This window comes from Lactuca saligna, chromosome 7 (genome assembly GCF_052625555.1).
Source record: "Lactuca saligna cultivar CGN05327 chromosome 7, ASM5262555v1, whole genome shotgun sequence".
NCBI lineage: Eukaryota > Viridiplantae > Streptophyta > Magnoliopsida > Asterales > Asteraceae > Lactuca > Lactuca saligna.
In genome coordinates, this window is record NC_136423.1 from 66,731,802 (window position 1) to 66,750,627 (window position 18,826).

General features: G+C 41.5%; 1 protein-coding gene across 1 annotated transcript in view; it reads right to left on the reverse strand.

Annotated features, from left to right (window-relative positions):
• LOC145007030 (uncharacterized) overlaps nucleotides 1-18,826 on the reverse strand; it is a 46,911-nt gene that overhangs the window by 3,029 nt on the left and 25,056 nt on the right. The gene's annotated exons all lie outside the window — the stretch shown is intronic.

Below are 18,826 nucleotides of genomic sequence, written 5' to 3' on the forward strand. Positions count from 1 at the left end.
AATACAACTGTAATGACCAAAAATTTCAACATAATTTAAACTTTTCAAAACAATTCATTTTAATAACATTATTACAAAAAGGTTTTCAATACATTATTTATCAGAATATTCCCAGGTCCATTTCATAAAACATAAACGCGAGGAACGGTACGATTACGCCTTTGCCTTGCCACAGTCTCATGAAGAACCTGAAAAACATTAAACCACAACTGTAAGCCCGAAAGCTTAGTGAGTTACCCCCAAAATACCAACCACGTATACGCCCTTCCAGGCCACGACCTTCCGATCCAAAACATATTGCCTTCCGGCCCATAACATATTGCCTTCCAGCCCATAACATAAAAAGCATACATAACATAACAGAACATAGAACAACCATGCATATAGGGTCAAACTCCAGTCAGAACAACCCTGAGTACATAACATTCAATCATATAACAGTTCACAGTCAACAAATCGATCAAGCAGATCACATAACATATCATCACCCTAACCAGGATACCGACCTAACCGATCAAGAGCATAACATCACCCTACGTTTCAGCCAAAATACGACTTACGCACATACGCCTTTCCAGGCCATGACCTTCCGGTCCATATAACATAGAATGCCCTCCGGCCCATATCATAATGCCTTCCGGCCCACATCATAATGCCTTCCGGCCCATATCATAATGCCTTCCAGCCCACATCATAATGCCTTCCGGCCCATATCAAGCAATACCGTAACAGACAACTATCCGGATTTCCATCCGGTAAAGGGTCGGCCTTGGTGCCGTAGACCCTGTCGATATAGTGAGGATAACTCACCTCGAACTGCCGGCTGAAAGGATAAGATCCCACTGCTCTGAACTCCGACACGAACTCCTCCACTGAACACCAAAACACTCAACTCAATATATATCCTTAATTACCAAAATACCCCTGGACGACAACTGGTCAACCTTGGACAAAGTCAGAGTCAACCTCTGACTGACTCTACTCGCCGAGTCAACCCGATGACTCGCCGAGTCCCTATGCTCAGAACTTCCCTTAATCCGCGACCTAACTCGCCGAGTCCAACAACTCTGAGTCCACTCGCACCCAACTCACTGAGTCATCCCTTGACTCACCGATTCTCGACTCAACCAGAAAATATTGGGACTCTTCGACAAGACTCGACGAGTCCAAGAACAGACTCGCCGAGTCTAAGGCTATCTTCAACCTACTCGCCGAGTTGTTCATCCAACTCGTCGAGTTCCAGCTCATCTTCAAGCAACTCATCGAGTCCACCCATGTGACTCACCGAGTACCACCAGTCCGGATCCATACAGAAGCATTCCAGGCCATGCAATTGATCCAAAACATAGATCTAGCCTCCTACAATCCATCCATCACGTAAAGTGGTAAACTTTACATGAATCCAAGGAGATCTAGGCCTTATTCACTTTAGAGCTAGGGTTTGGGACATGATGGCTTCACTAAGCACTCAAACACAGGAACTTTAATGCACTCTAGGCCTTCAATATTCCAGATCTGAGGTAGCAACCTCAGATCTAACCTCCAAACTCCAAAACATACCAAGATATACTCCCTACAAACCCCAAAGTGATGAATCCATATTAGTGATAGCCCAAGAACGAGATATTACCTCAAAATAATCCCCCAACTGCAATGAAACTCGAATCCAAGCAAAGCCCTTTGATCCAAGCCTCTTCTCCTTAAAGATCTCTTCAACAAACACCTCCCGAACCTCCAAATGCACTCCAATCTTCTTCAATCACGCTTTCTAGGGTTTCTGGACTTCAAGGGGGATCAAGAGGCTGGGGAGAGGATATAATGTTCTTTAAATAGGGCTCATTCCCCGGATTTAGGGTTTTCTCCACTCAACACCTACTCGCCGAGTCCATCTTTAGACTCGCCGATTAGGCCACTTGACTCGCGACCAAAGTCGCGACCCTACTCGCCGAGTCCATCCATGGACTCGCCGAGTTGCCCCTTCAAAATTTTCTCTTTTAGTCCTTCAACTCTACTCTTGCTATTCCGGGATGTTACAATTCTCCCCCACTTAAATTAGGCTTCGTCCTCGAAGCCTACGATAACTCATCTCAAAAATACTTCCACAACACGCCACCTGGCCTTAACCGGACCAGGTCCCTCAAGGCATACTCATCGAAACTCGAACTCACTTTCTCCTTTCTTGCGGTGTCCTGACCACCACCGCAAACCAGACACCGGCTTTACCCTCTGGTAATCACACACAACAACTAGGTACCACTCATGATGCAACACTGCTCCAAATCACAACTATCACTCGACCCATAAGAGCCATAAATAACTATGCACCACCCAATTCCCGATCCGAGTCCAGCTCTATCCATTCCATGCTGACAGAAAGACACACTCTTCATAGAAACTCCCATGAGTTCTCTTCTTGTAATCGCATGCACATGCTGAACTAGCTCTAGCACCCTCGGGTTAGGAAACCCATCACTCTGAAGACCCTCAAAACATCCCTCACGATGAACCACTAATACACAAATCCTTTACCGAAATCAAGCTGGAAATCCAAAACTCCATATCTACATCCCTTACGAGCCTCTTGTCTTTACAACCCTGGAATTCCCTTCTACGACCCCAGCAGACATCCCCTCATGATGTCATCCCAAACCGCCGCCGCACACGCTGCTCAATGACCATCGTCGGAACACTCCGATCATAACTCTACACTGCCACTTTCACTTTCGTGAATTTGCACTCCCCTTCGGAATTACATTCCTCCCTTTTTCCTTACCAAGGAAAACCACTCGACCGCCGTGTCACCACGACAAGTACTACGGTGCTCACCCTACGCTACACCACCTCTTTATAGCGTAACCGTTATCCCATGCACCATACATACTCTGAATCCACCCGAGAAGACTCTCAAGACCATGCACCACCTTCACTGATTGCGATCCATATCCGGGGCCAGACCTTGCAACGCTATCATATCGCGACATACTCAATCCATTACCTCGCACCGGTCTAACGACACATGCAGAGTCTTCAGCATGACTGGACCGCCTTACCAGGCCTTCAGTCAAACTGGATCACTCTCATAACCTTCAGCAGACCTGGACCACCCTCCAGGGCCTACAGTCTAGTTGGACCGTTCACCGCGCCTCCGGCCTGACTGGTACGCCCATTGGCCTTCAGTCTATCCGGACCGCTCAACTAGCAATCAACATTCCGAGTTACCTCTCCGAGAAAACCTCCCATGCATACTGTTCTAGCCCCCTAAGGGTTTCGAACTCTATCTCCATCATACATACTCGATCCCGGCCTGATCCCAAGCCCTACACAATCAAGCTCTTGGTCTGCATCCCGCCCCGCACGCCTGCCATTTACTCATACCAACCAATGCCCCTTGGCTGACCGAGATACTACTGAATTCCACGCAGGTAAACAACCTTTCATACTCGTCGATCCTCCAGAGAACTCTCCAATTCTCCCCCACTTAAGGCACTGACTACCAACTCCCCGGTTGCTATCACCGACCTCCCAAGATAACCTTGCACAAAACCCACATTTACACTCAAATTGATTCCTACTAGCAGTAGAAATCTTCACAAAACACATTTCCACACCGATCATCCTACTCGAAAGGAACCCAATCTTCAAAAATTCATTCCTCAGACTGCAGATGCTACCTGAGATTCAAACCAACGCCGCATCCACCAATAATCCTCACAAAGATAACCAGCGAAAACCCGAAATACTAACCCATACCCATGCCAAATCCTCAAGGAACAACGGATACCAAAATGAAAACCACCTAACGAGACTAGCGGATAAACGATATTCCACAAAAATCAAAATAAACAAGACAACAAGAAAGAAACATACCCGTAGATGCATCCGGCACTGCTCGAACCTCCTCCGCTGCAAGCTGAAAGCACGACCCTAAGCCCTTGGGGGCTCCGCTCCACCCTGACCTCCACCTGTGATCCTCAACGTGGCCGGTGCTGGAGCCTGCACCGGTCCTGCAACAAGTTGTGGGCAGTTGATCCTCAAGTGCCCAACCTGATGACAATGATAACATAACCTCAAATCTCGAACCGGCACTGACTGCCGACAATCCCTCGCATAGTGTCCCTCCTTTCCGCACTTGCGGCATGCACCACCGGACCGACAAACTCCGGCGTGACCCCTCCCACACTTTCCACAAACGTGGCTGCCCTGATCTCCCATCCTGGAATCAACGGTCTTAGACCGTTTCGTCGCCGGCTGCGACTGAACCGGAGCTTGCCTCAGCTCACACAACTGCAACTCAATCTCTATCTCACGCCGTCTGGCGGCCTCCTGCAACTCCAACAAGGTCTCGCACCTCTGCGCGGACACAAACTGTCTGATGTCCCTCTTTAGCATTCTTAGATATCAGGACATCTGAGCCTGCTCCGAGGCGAACTCAGGGCAAAACATCGCCCTCTCAATAAACATCCTGGTGATTTCCGTCACCGACTCCGTATCCAGCTTCAGCTCCAGGAACTCCTGAGCCAACCTCTCCCTCTCGACTCGCGGAACATAACGAGTGCTGAACATCTCTCTGAACTAATCCCATGAAATCGCAGCCCTCTGCGCGTCCGAGTATGACCTCGTGGTCAATCTCCACCAATCCTTTGCCCCAAGCCTTAATAGGTTCAGAGCACAACTCACCCTCTGATCAGCAGGGCAAGAACACGTGAAGAAACACCCCTCCACGTCTGATAACCATCTCATAGCAACGATCGGATCCCGAACTCCATCAAAGGTGGGAGGCTCCGTATTATCGAAGTCCCGATACTGAAAACCCCTACTAGCTCCTCCCCCTGCCGCTGCTACAGCCGCTGTAGCCGCCACGGAAGCCGTCTCCGTGAGAATCGCATAACGCTCATCAAAATACTCCACCATGGCGGTCTTGATCGACCCAAACAGTTCCGGCAGCTCGGCCCGGAACAATGCAGCAACCTCATCATGCAGGATCTCACGAATCCTCGCATCCAACTCGTGCGTACTCATCTGACCGATAACCTCGGGCGGTACTGACCCGTCCGCAACTCCTTCTCCTGCACCCGATCCTGACCCGAATCCACTCCCAGCATGCCTCGAAATCTCCATACTGAAAATATACCATAAAACCTCAGACTCTTCCCACTATCCCGGGAACCAACTCTCAACCCAACCCTAGAGTTCATGGTTTCCCTGATACGCGTATGGGTCCTGTGCTTTCAGTAGTACGGGCCCATACTACCTTCCACACCTACCCATATTTGTATGAAGTACTACCACAACACCCTAGCGACAATTATTCATAGCAAGCGCTTGATCCTCACTCCTAGAGGAACACTGGAAATCTCAACAGAGGAAAACCCTAGGCTAGCAGGCATCATAAAACAGGCAACATTATCATGAAATCCTGAAGATCCCTACCCTAACACTAGCATGCTGCTCTATCAAAGCTCAATAAAACAAATGTCATGAATGGTAATTTGGGGTTACTTACTGGCTCCGGCTGATCGTACCTCCGCGTCCTCCTCTTACTTAATTTGAAAACCATTTTAATTTCTCTTTTTAAAACCCTCCTTGATTTGAGACTGGAGTCACACGAGTGTTCCTCCAATTCACTCAAACCAAGACTCTGATACCAACTTGTAACGACCAAAAATTTCAACATAATTTAAACTTTTCAAAACAATTCATTTTAATAATATTATTACAAAAAGGTTTTCAATATATTATTTATCAGAATATTCCCAGGTCAATTTCATAAAACATAAACGCGAGGAACGGTACGATCACGCCTTTGCCTTGCCACAGTCTCCTGAAGAACCTGAAAAACATTAAACCACAACTGTAAGCCCGAAAGCTTAGTGAGATAGCCCCAAAATACCAACCACGTATACGCGCTTCCAGGCCACGACCTTCCGGTCCAAAACATATTGCCTTCCAGCCCATAACATATTGCCTTCCGACCCATAACATATTGCCTTCCGGCCCATAACATAAAAAGCATACATAACATAACAGAACATAGAACAACCATGCATATCGGGTCAAACTCCAGTCCGAACAACCCTGAGTACATAACATTCAATCATATAACAGTTCACAGTTAACAAATCGATCAAGCAGATCACATAACATATCATCACGCTAACCAGGATACCGACCTAACCGATCATGAGCATAACATCACCCTACGTTTCAGCCAAAATATGGCTTACGCACATACACCTTTCCAGGCCATGACCTTCCGGTCCACATAACATAGAATGCCCTCCGGCTCATATCATAATGCCTTCCGGCCCACATCATAATGTTGGGTTTTAGCCATAAGAACTTTCCTATGTGCGCATGCAAAACCCTATTGCTTGGATCTAGGCTTTCTAATAAACATGCTTTTGAATCCAAGACTTCTAATGGATAATTAGGTTAAACAACAACATTAAAACAGATCTAGAATCATACCTTTGAATTCCTTGTTGATCTTGTTTGTCTTGGAGCTTCTAGAGTCACAATTATCACTCCTTTAATGGCTTACAAACACCAATAGCAAGCAAGATGATTTAGGAGAGAGGAGAGGGGAGGAATTCGACCAGAGGTTCCTTGCTTCAGGTTGTGTGTTGAATTCCCTCATCCATAGGGGCTATTTATACTATTAGACTCCTTAAGGGCTTCACCCTAAACCCTAATTGGATAATCTTCTCTTAAGGCTATCCAAATCCATTCCATAGATAACCCTATGGACGATTTTAAGCTATCCTAAAGCTCTTAGAATCCGTCCAAGGTGTATCCTAATGGATTTATAGTCTAAAGTCTAACTATCAAACAATTGACAGTTTATACCCTCTTATTTAATTAATCTCTTTAAGTCACCAAATTAATACCAATTAATTTATGACTTATATTAATCAAATAGCTAAATATTATTCCTTATAATATTTATTCTCTCTTAATAAATCATCCTTCAAGTTGCTATGGTGAAGGCAACCCAAAAGGACCATGCACCACCGAATATAGTTATAGCCTTAGACACTATTCCAACAGTCTCCCATTTGGATAAGTCTAGTAACTATACAAGTATAATACGGTTTGCAATCGTAGCTCTCAAAGACGCTGTCAACTCTGATCTAATCAATCTTGTCCTTTAGATAAGGGATCGTACAGTCCTCTGTTAGATATCATGCTGACAATCCTATGGAATGGTTAGTCTAGCATTTAGATTTCTCGATCTTCGATTTATTTGACATAGAACTTAATCGAACACATCAATTCAGTTCTGACCGGGCCCGGCACATAAGTCAAATCAAATCATCGAGTGGCCAAGATATCTCTTCTATCCTCTTAGGATAAAATTTATAGATAAACTTCGACTTATATGCATTTACTTATTCATTAACCAACTATACACAACAATGCGTTTTATAACATCAAGCTACTGATGCGTTTTCGCATTATCAATGCACAATCAATTAACAAATAATAAACCATATATCTAGGTTTTAAGACCATATGATATTATCGTCTTGCGATCACCTTTTATATCGTATTCCATAAAGTGATTCCAGCAAGCGCGGGTTTATTCCAATGCTCAAAACCAGTTCATAAGCACTCATGAACGTTGCAGCAACCCTTGCTATGTCTAACACCATTTAGACATTCTACACACCAATTCATGACAATCTTCATTCATATCTACTCCCAACATATGAACGATTGTGGACCATTTAAATAACTCGATTATTCCTAATAAACTCAATTATTCTGGAAGTCAAAACATGCAAAGTGAAACAATAGTTAAACAACTAACATGTGACAGTAACTTTACTCATAAATAAAACTCCTTTATTTAATCATCAAATGTTAATTACATTTATCTATTATACGTTTCTAATACTATCTAACCTATGCTAATATCATCCTTCAGCCCAATACTCCTAGCATGCTGCAAGTGCTTAACCCTACTCAGTCCCTTCGTAAGCGGATCTGCTGGGTTATCTTCTGATGATATCCTCTTCACTACGAGTTGTCCTTCTTCTACACGATGTCTAATGAAGTGATATTTTCTGTCGATATGTCGAGATCTACCATGATCCCTCGGTTCCTTGGTCAAGGCAACCGCACCTTCGTTATCACAGAAAATCTCCATGGGCTCCTTTATGGTCGGCACAACTCCAAGATCACCGATGAAGTTCTTCAACCATATTGCCTCCTTCGACGCTTCGCTCGCTGCGATGTACTCTGATTCGCACGTTGAATCAGCTACGGTTTCCTGTTTGGAACTTTTCCATGTCACTGCTCCTCCATTTAGGGTAAAGACCCAGCCCGACTGCGAACGGTAGTTGTCCCTGTCGGTCTGAAAGCTGGCGTCACTATACCCTCGCACCTTCAAGTCATCACTCCCTCCAAGGACTAAGAACCATTCTTTCGTCCTCCGAAGGTACTTAAGGATGTTCTTCACCGCAATCCAATGTGCATTGCCAGGGTTCCCTTGATATCTGCTAACCATGCTCAAAGTGAAGTCTACATCAGGGCGAGTACAAGTCATAGCGTACATGATTGAGCCAACTGCGGAAGCGTATGGTACTCGGCTCATTTCTGCTATCTCAGCTTCGGTACTCGGACTTTGAGTCTTACTCAACTTGGCATTTCCTTGTATCGGTAGTTCTCCCTTCTTTGAGTTTTCCATACTAAAACGTTTTAGTACCTTCTCCAAGTAAGTATTCTGACTAAGTCCAATTAGTCTCTTACTTCTTTCTCTTACTATCCTTATTCCCAAAATGTAAGAAACCTCTCCGAGGTCCTTCATAGCGAAGCACTTCCCGAGCCAGGACTTAACTTCCTACAGAGTCGGGATGTCGTTTCCTATGAGTAATATGTCATCGACATATAGAACGAGGAAGCTTACTATACTCCCACTGGCTTTGACATATACACAAGATTCGTCTTCGCTTCGTACAAATCCAAACTCTTTGACTTTCTCATCAAAGCAAAGATTCCATCTGCGAGACGCTTGCTTAAGTCCATAAATGGACTTCTCAAGCTTACACACTCTATTCGGATGCTTCGGATCCACAAACCCCTCTGGCTGAGCCATGTAAACATCCTCAGCCAACTTTCCGTTAAGGAAAGCGGTCTTGACATCCATTTGCCAAATCTCATAATCATGAAATGCGGCAATTGCTAGCATCACTCTAATAGATTTAATCTTCGCAACTGGTGAGAAGGTCTCATCATAGTCAACTCCGGGAGTTTGAGTAAAGCCCTTCGCAACCAATCGCGCCTTATATGTGTGTACGTTCCCATCCACGTCGGTCTTCTTCTTGAAGATCCACTTGCACCCTACGGTCTTACGTTCGGGCACGTGATCAACCAAATTCCAAACTTGGTTATCGTACATGGATTGGATCTCGCTATCCATCGCCTCTTTCCATTTCGCAGACTCCGGGCCTGCCATGGCTTCCTTATAGCTATTAGGTTCATCAAGATTTACTAGTGTACCATCACTAATATACGTGTCCCCTTCGGTAGTAATATGAAAACCATAAAACTGAGGATGAACTCTAACTCTATCGGAACGTCTAAGAGGTAAGGATTCGTTAATTGGTTCAACCGGAGTTTCCTCCTCGGGTTGAATGCCAGCGGTAGAGGTTCCTTCATCTATCGATTCTTGAATCTCTTCAAGTTCGATTTGCCTCCCACTATCTCCTTGGCTTATGAGTTCTCGCTCTCGGAAAACTCCTCTCCTCGCAACAAAGATAACATTATCTTTCGGTCTATAGAAGAGATATCCAAAGGAAGTTTGCGGGTAGCCGATGAAAATACATCGCTCACTTCGAGGTTCAAGCTTGTCGTGAGTATCTCGTCTTACGAAAGCCTCGCAACCCCAAACCTTGATATGTGCCAACGAGGGAACTTTCCCTGTCCACATCTCGTGAGGTGTTTTGGCAACCTTCTTAGTAGGGACTCGGTTAAGGATATGGGCGGCAGTCTCTAAGGCATACCCCCAAAAGAAGATAGGTAGTGAAGCACGACTCATCATAGAGCAAACCATATCCAATAAGGTTCGATTACGCCTTTCTGCCACACCATTCAACTACGGTGTCCTAGGAGGCGTCAATTGCGAAACTATTCCACACTCCTTGAGATAATCGTGGAATTAAAGACTTAGGTACTCTCCTCCTCGATCGGATCGAACCATCTTGATTTTCCTGCCCAATTGATTCTCCGCTTCATTCTTGAATTCTTTGAACTTTTCAAAGGTTTCTGACTTTTGCTTGATTAAATAGATATACCCATATCTACTATAATCATCGGTAAAAGTCACATAGAAGCGGTTCCCATCCTTCGTGGTTGATCTAAAGGGTCCACATACATCGGTATGTATTAGGTCTAATAGTCCCTCACCCCTTTCACAAGTACTCGTGAAGGGTGACTTAGTCATCTTTCCAAGTAAACAAGACTCGCATGTGTCATCTTCCCTAAGGTCGAATGACTCCAACACTCCATCCTTTTGGAGTTGGTCTATGCGTTTCTTGTTGACATGTCCAAGACGACAATGCCACAAGGATGCTTTATCCATACTAGTGGAAGAATCAATATTCAAAACATCATTTCCTAAGTTATCAACAATCATAACAGTTTCATATATTCCATTACATGGTATAGCTTCAAAGTAAAAGACACCATTTAGATAAGCCAAAATAGAACCATTCTCATTATTAAAAGAAAATCTAAATCCTTGTCTATATAAACCATGAAATGAAATGATGTTTCTAGCCATTTCTGGCGAATAGCAACAATTGTTCAAATCCAAAACTAAACTATTCTTAAGCACTAAAGAATACACTCCAATCTTGGTCACAGGCGACGATCTTCTGTTCCCCATGATTAGATTGATCCTTCCTTGCTCCACATCCCTACTTCTTCTTAGTCCCTGCACATTAGAACAAATGTGATAACCACAACCGGTGTCAAGAACCCAAGAAATAGCATGATTAGAATCGTTAGATTTGATTGCATATATACCTGTGAAAGATGGCTTGATCTTTCCTTCCTTGATGGCTTGCAGGTAATCCGAGCAGCTTCTCTTCCAATGTCCTATCTTGTGGCAGTGGTGGCACTCTGCCTCCTTCGGGTTAGAGCAGGGCTTAGAGGGATCAACTTTGGTCCCACTAGAAGAGGAACCATCTCGGGCTTTCACCTTGCGATAGTTGTTCGAAGAAGCTTTCCTCTTCTTTCCCTTCCCTTGACCAATAGCCAAGACAGGAGCAGCGGATGGATTGGGAGTTGGTGCAACAGACTTGTCCTTGAAATTGCTCTCAGCAACCCTCAAGAGACCTTGGAGTTTACTTAGAGTGACCTCCTCTTTGTTCATGTGGTAGGTCATTCTAAATTGATTGTACATCGGAGGCAAAGAGTGAAGCACCATGTCGATCGCCAAGTCTTCGCCGAAGTCAACATTTAACTTGCGAAGGCGGTCGACATACCTTTGCATCTTTTGCAAGTGCACGGTAAGAGATTCTCCATGACCCATCTTGGCGGAAATCATGTTAGTGAAGATCTCGTAACGCTCTTGTCTCGCGTTTTGGTGGTACCTCTCCAACAAGTCTTGATGCATTTCATATGGATACATGTCCTCGTAGGACTTTTGGAATTCGGAGTTCATGGTGGCGATCATGATGCAATCTACCTTCGTTGCATCTCGCTCATGAGTTTCAAAGGCGGTGATTTCGGCGGGAGTAGCAACTTCGGGGTTGATTTTCTCGAGCTTCTCATCGAGGACATACTCTTTATCCTCATAGCAAGCAATGGTGCGAATGTATCTTATCCATTCGCCAAAGTTCGTTCCATCGAAGGTGACCTTTTGGCAAAGGCTCATCAACGTGAAAGAACTAGCAGCAGCGTTGTTTGCGTTTGACATCTATAGAAAGGACAAAGATAGATTAGAACAAGAATCCCTAATTATCACCCAATAAGAAAAATTAGGGCTAGGATCCAACAATAACATTTACATACTAGAAAAGGGATGCCGTAATCTAACATGCAAATAAATTGAAGGTAAGTGAATGACGATTCACTAATTCTCCATTACAAAACTTAAACTTTTAGTCCTAAGTGTTTTTGAGAATTCCTAGATTCGGATGAGATTCATTGAACTATTCAATGGCATGTTTAAATCTCGATATGCCCCTCTTGTTTGTGACTGGGATGCCGAGGATCACAAAGCGGGTGTGAATTACCATGCAAATTCACATGGTTCCTTCATTGTAACGATCACCTATCCAATGTGCCGGTAAACCACACACGCTCCATCGAACTATGATGAACAATGAATCACCCTTTGCCACCTTCTCTTAGAACCAATTAGTGTGCCGGTAAACCACACACGCTCCACTAACATCTTAGCAAGGTGCAAAGTGTAATTTCATGGGATTGCATCAATTCACTTTTCCTAAAGTAACTAAGATTGGGAAATTTATAAAAAAATTTAGTTACTTCATATTTCTTATCATACTTTTAATGCGAGGATGAGGTTGCCCTATCCTACCCGTTCGGCTAACGACCCTCCACCAATCAAGCAAGCGGTGGGTGTGAGTGTACACCCATTAAGCGCCATTTTATAGGCCGCAACCTTATACCCACCTTATAGATCGGCTTCATGAATTAGGCCTACTAGCGGTACGACTAGCATTTAGTTATATATATATATATATATATATATATATATATATATATATATATATATATATATATATATATATATATATATATTAATCTAGTAATATCATATAAGTATAGGGTTGCATTTTAAACTTTTCAAAATCTAGGGTTTGAAATTTAGGTTGTCTAAATTAAAACTTTTAATCACAAATATAAATTTCAAAACTTTAGGGTAGGTTTTAAACATTTAAAACATGAAGGATCAAATAACAAATAATTCCAATTAACAATTAATATTCTAATTATCTTTATTTGATTTATCTTGATTTCTTTGAAGATAATTACCAAAATAATTAATCATTATCATATAAGTAAATTAAATATTTTATTAGATGATAAATATCTTTAATTAGATCAAGGTAATAGTCATATTTATCAAAAAATCGGATTTACATTGATCTAATATGATTAAGGTAAGTTTCCATAAGATAATTATGAAAAAATCCCGAATCTGGCCATTCCTGACGCCTGGACTCGCCGAGTGCACAAGGGGACTCGCCGAGTCAGGCCTACTCGACGAGTCCACCTTGGAACTCGACGAGTCAGTGAATCAAAACCCAAAAAATCGAATTTTGCAGGTTTGTTTCAGTTAATCAAGCAACAATTTAAAGAAAACCAATCTAGGCTCTGATACCACTGTTGGGTTTTAGCCATAAGAACTTTCCTATGTGCGCATGCAAAACCCTATTGCTTGGATCTAGGCTTTCTAATAAACATGCTTTTGAATCCAAGACTTCTAATGGCTAATTAGGTTAAACAACAACATTAAAACAGATCTAGAATCATACCTTTGAATTCCTTGTTGATCTTGTTTGTCTTGGAGCTTCTAGAGTCACAATTGTCACTCCTCTAATGGCTTACAAACACCAATAGCAAGCAAGATGATTTAGGAGAGAGGAGAGGGGAGGAATTCGGCCAGAGGTTCCTTGCTTCAGGTTGTGTGTTGAATTCCCTCATCCATAGGGGCTATTTATACTATTAGACTCCTTAAGGGCTTCACCCTAAACCCTAATTGGATAATCTTCTCTTAAGGCTATCCAAATCCATTCCATAGATAACCCTATGGACGATTTTAAGCTATCCTAAAGCTCTTAGAATCCGTCCAAGGTGTATCCTAATGGATTTATAGTCTAAAGTCTAACTATCAAACAATTGACAGTTTATACCCTCTTATTTAATTAATCTCTTTAAGTCACCAAATTAATACCAATTAATTTATGACTTATATTAATCAAATAGCTAAATATTATTCCTTATAATATTTATTCTATCTTAATAAATCATCCTTCAAGTTGCTATGGTGAAGGCAACCCAAAAGGACCATGCACCACCGAATATAGTTATAGCCTTAGACACTATTCCAACACATAATGCCTTCCGGCCCACATCATAATGCCTTCCGGCCCATATCAAGCAATACCGTAACAGACAACTATCCGGATTTCCATCTGGTAAAGGGTCGGCCTTGGTGCCGTAGACCCTGTCGATATAGTGAGGATAACTCACCTCGAACTGCCAGCTGAAAGGATAAGATCCCGCTGCTCCGAACTCCGACACGAACTGCTCCACTGAACACCAAAACACTCAACTCAATATATATCCTTAATTACCAAAATACCCCTAGACGACAACTGGTAAACCTTGGACAAAGTCAAAGTCAACCTCTGACTGACTCTACTCGCCGAGTCAACCCGATGACTCGCCGAGTCCCTATGCTCAGAACTTCCCTCAATTCGCGACCTACCTCGCCGAGTCACCCCGAGACTCGCCGAGTCCAACAACTCTGAGTCCACTCGCACCCAACTCACCGAGTCATCCCTTGACTCACCAATTCTCGACTCAACCAGAAAATATTGGGACTCTTCGACAAGAATCGACGAGTCTAAGAACAGACTCACCGAGTCTAAGGCTATCTTCAACATACTCACCGAGTTGTTCATCCAACTCGTCGAGTTCCAGCTCATCTTCAAGCAACTCGTCGAGTCCACCCATGTGACTCGCCGAGTACCACCGTTCCGAATCCATATAGAAGCATTCTAGGCCATGCAATTGATCCAAAACATAGATCTAGCCTCCTACAATCCATCCATCACGTAAAGTGGCAAACTTTACGTGAATCCAAGGAGATCTAGGCCTTATTCACTTTAGAGCTAGGGTTTGGGACATGATGGCTTCACTAAGCACTCAAACACAGGAACTTTAATGCACTCTAGGCCTTCAATATTCCAGATCTGAGGTAGCAACCTCAGATCTAGCCTCCAAACTCCAAAACATACCAAGATATACTCCCCACAAACCCCAAAATGATGAATCCATATGAGTGATAGCCCAAGAACGAGATATTACCTCAAAAGAATGCCCCAACTGCAATGAAACTCGAATCCAAGCAAAGGCCTTTGATCCAAGCCTCTTTTCCTTCAAGATTTCTTCAACTAACACCTCCCCAAGCTCCAAATGCACTCCAATCTTCTTCAATCACGCTTTCTAGGGTTTCTGGACTTCAAGGGGGATCAAAGAGGCTGGGGAGAGGATATAATGTTCTTTAAATAGGGCTCATTCCCCGGATTTAGGGTTTTCTCCACTCAGCACCTACTCGCCGAGTCCATCTTTGGACTCGCCGAGTAGGCCACTTGACTCGCGACCAAAGTCGCGACCCTACTCGCAGAGTCCATCCATGGACTCGCCGAGTTGCCCCTTCAAAATTTACACTTTTAGTCCTTCAACTCTACTCTTGCTATTCCGGGATGTTACAACAACACACTAATAAAAGTTCAAAATCTTGTGTTGATATTTAGACTATGTACCGTAGTCTATCACATGTACCAACCCATTCTTGCCCTTAAATTCTTCTTAAAAGTTTTATGATTCAACTTTAAACACCAGACGCTGATGAGAACTTGAAAAATCTGTGTTGATGGTTAAGCTATGTACCGTAGTTTATCACACACACACACAACAATCCATTATTGCCTTTAAATTCTTCTTTAAAGTTTTATGATTCAGAGTCAAATACCAGACACTGGTGAACGCTTGAAAAATCTAGTGCGATAAGTATACCATGTACTGTGATATATTACAAGCACCTACCTATTCTCACCTTATAAAGCTTCTATCAAAGAATTTTATTATTCATTGTAAAATCCATACACTGATATAAAGTCGACACGTTATGCCGATGAGTACATTTCGTACCAGAATGTATTACACGCATCATTCCTTTCTTACCTAAATTTTCATATAATAAAAGTGGTTAATGATTCAACGTTGAGACTTAACAACTTTGTGTGAATGACCAACTAGTGCAACAACACACTAGTGTGATACACTAATATCCCTACCATTATTCCTTTGAACAACATATACACTATTGATAACTCTTTCTTTGTTGATACATCTCACCATAAATGTTGATACTTGAACATCTCTAAAGCTAAAGGATTTTAATTAAAGCTAGTCCTAAAAGTTTCCATTCAATCCATAAGATAATTTGTTGAAGAACATCTTTCACTTAAGACCTCATTGTCTGACACGGATGCATGATAAGTGTGTTCATTCACTAAAGACCTTGTTCTTAATGATTATTCTATCTTCAGTGATCTATCATATTAGGCTTCTGCTAGGGGGGGGGGGGGTAGGATTTTGACCCTCGGGTGATGCCAAAAAGGGGGAGAAATATTGGATACAAAAATTCAAATAGATACAAAAGTATCAGTCCCAAGATGTGTACTTCTAGGGGGATATCAATCAAAGGAAGATGTTAAAGATTTTTTTGTTTTGACATCATTTGATTGGGGGAGATTGTAAGGACACTTAGAATCTGATAATACAAAACCTTAACACTGACTCTCATCAACACCAATGTCTCTCACCAGCGCTAGTGTGAAGTCAAGTCTACAATGTCGTGTCAGCATGTAACCTTCATAAATGTAATCTTTTGTATATACAGATATATACGTAGTTAGTTAGCATATCTGGTGTCTTAGGGATATCAGATATATTCTATTGTTTACATAGCTTAGGTGATATATGTGGCTTGTAGGGATTCACATGTATTTACTTTTCTTTATATACTAGGGTTAATATCATTAGTCGATCATTGAACCCTAAGGAGATTTGTACTCATTCTCTTTGTGAGAACCCTTTCTTAGTGAAAACCTTTGTGATATCTCTTTGTGTTCTTTCGATTATCATACTTGTTAATCAATTAAGATCAATAGATCCATCACTTATAATGTTAATACTTTTAACAAACCAAGTGTTCTATCAAACCCTTTCAGTAACTCTACTTGAAAATGTAGGAAGGCGGTGAGGGGGCAAGAACTAAATGCTACTTAAGAGCCGACCTCATTCGGAAATGGAGAGATCTACTTAAACCTCCCTTTTTTAGCACTTGGAGTAGGTGAACCTAGTCGTGGTGAGACTGATAATTCTTTCAAACATGTAAGGACACAATGTCCGTAATTAATACATTCAATCAACAAGATCTAATTCCTTGAGTTTTAGTTAATTAATGAAACAACTAATTGATTAATTAAACCAATAAGCATTATGTTTTCTAACTTTAGTAAAATTGACAAATATGCATGCTGAACTAAATGAAGACAAATAATTGAAGGGACAATCAAGAAAAACAAGGCAACTAATATATATATATATATATATAGACACACACACACACACACATATATATATATATATATATATATATATATATATATATATATATATATAAATGAAGTAATCTATGAACAACATCACCACATCATGGCAGATTAGCCACCGTGTCGTGATGAGACATAGAAACACGTTTTCTGATCAGACCTACCACGTCGTGGAAGAGGACCTACCATGCTGTGGTGATTAGAGAATATTCAAGAAAACATGAATTTTCATATAGTTTAGTTTCTAAAACATTTTAAACTATTTAAAATTTAGAAACTAGATCAGATCTAAGCATGTAAACTCAATTAAACACACAAGAACAGAAAACCTAAAGTGCAATAGATGTGTACACATCGTTCTGATATCAATGTTGGGTTATGGGGTTGGTGGTTTTTTTTTGCTTATTTCTGTCATTGCGAGTAATCTAAAAAGACCTTACTGTTAATAATAAGATTACTGATTGTTATGATTGTGTTGTAACTGTAGGTACCATTCTCCAACACACTCAACCATTTATCCTCTTAAGAGGTTGGTGGTTTTTATGAGCAAAGTCAAAACCAAAGTATGTAGTTTACTCCATCATGTAACTAGAAGTTGGAGCCTAAGTAAAAACTCTAAGTGTCCAATATGTTGCAAACAACACACACACACACACACACACACATATATATATATATATATATATATATATAGGGGGTAGGGAATATACATTACAGCCTCACCTAAGCTTAGGTACTAAACCTTTAAAATACATCGTTTTAACTTAGTAAATATACCCGATTTGATTTCACTTGGTTAATATACCATCCTCGATAACATTTCTTTCATGTATTATCGTTTTATCATCCATGTTCTCTTTCCTCCATTATCGTTTATTACTTCACCCCAGTAAACATTACTTTTTTCCAATGTCACGAAAGTCGAAAATAATCAATATTCTTGCTTCTTTATTAAAACTGTTGTGTCGATCTTGAATCTATATCTTCAACTGTTAATCAATAATCCATTAACTCCAATCTCTATATAATAAAACAATGTATTTTTATGAGGTTTAGTACCTAAGCTTAGGTAGGACTATAATGTATATTCACTTTTCCTATATATATATATATATATATATATATATATATATATATATATATATATATATATATATATAGAAATAGAGAGAGAGGTTCAGTTATTCTAACTAATTATTGTGTTATTGTATGTATAAATGTGGACCAATCAAAGTTAAATGAAATTTTAAATAATTAAAAAAACAATCAAGGGTATTTTAGTAATTTGATAAATAGCTTCCACAAACAGTCCCTATAATCATGCTAGCATTCACTTTTAACCTAATATATTTTCTTATATACAGCCTTCGATAATGACCTGAATCAAAAAGAAGGGCAGTCGTCATCGACCTTCTACATCGATGAAGGTGAGTCTTCCAACC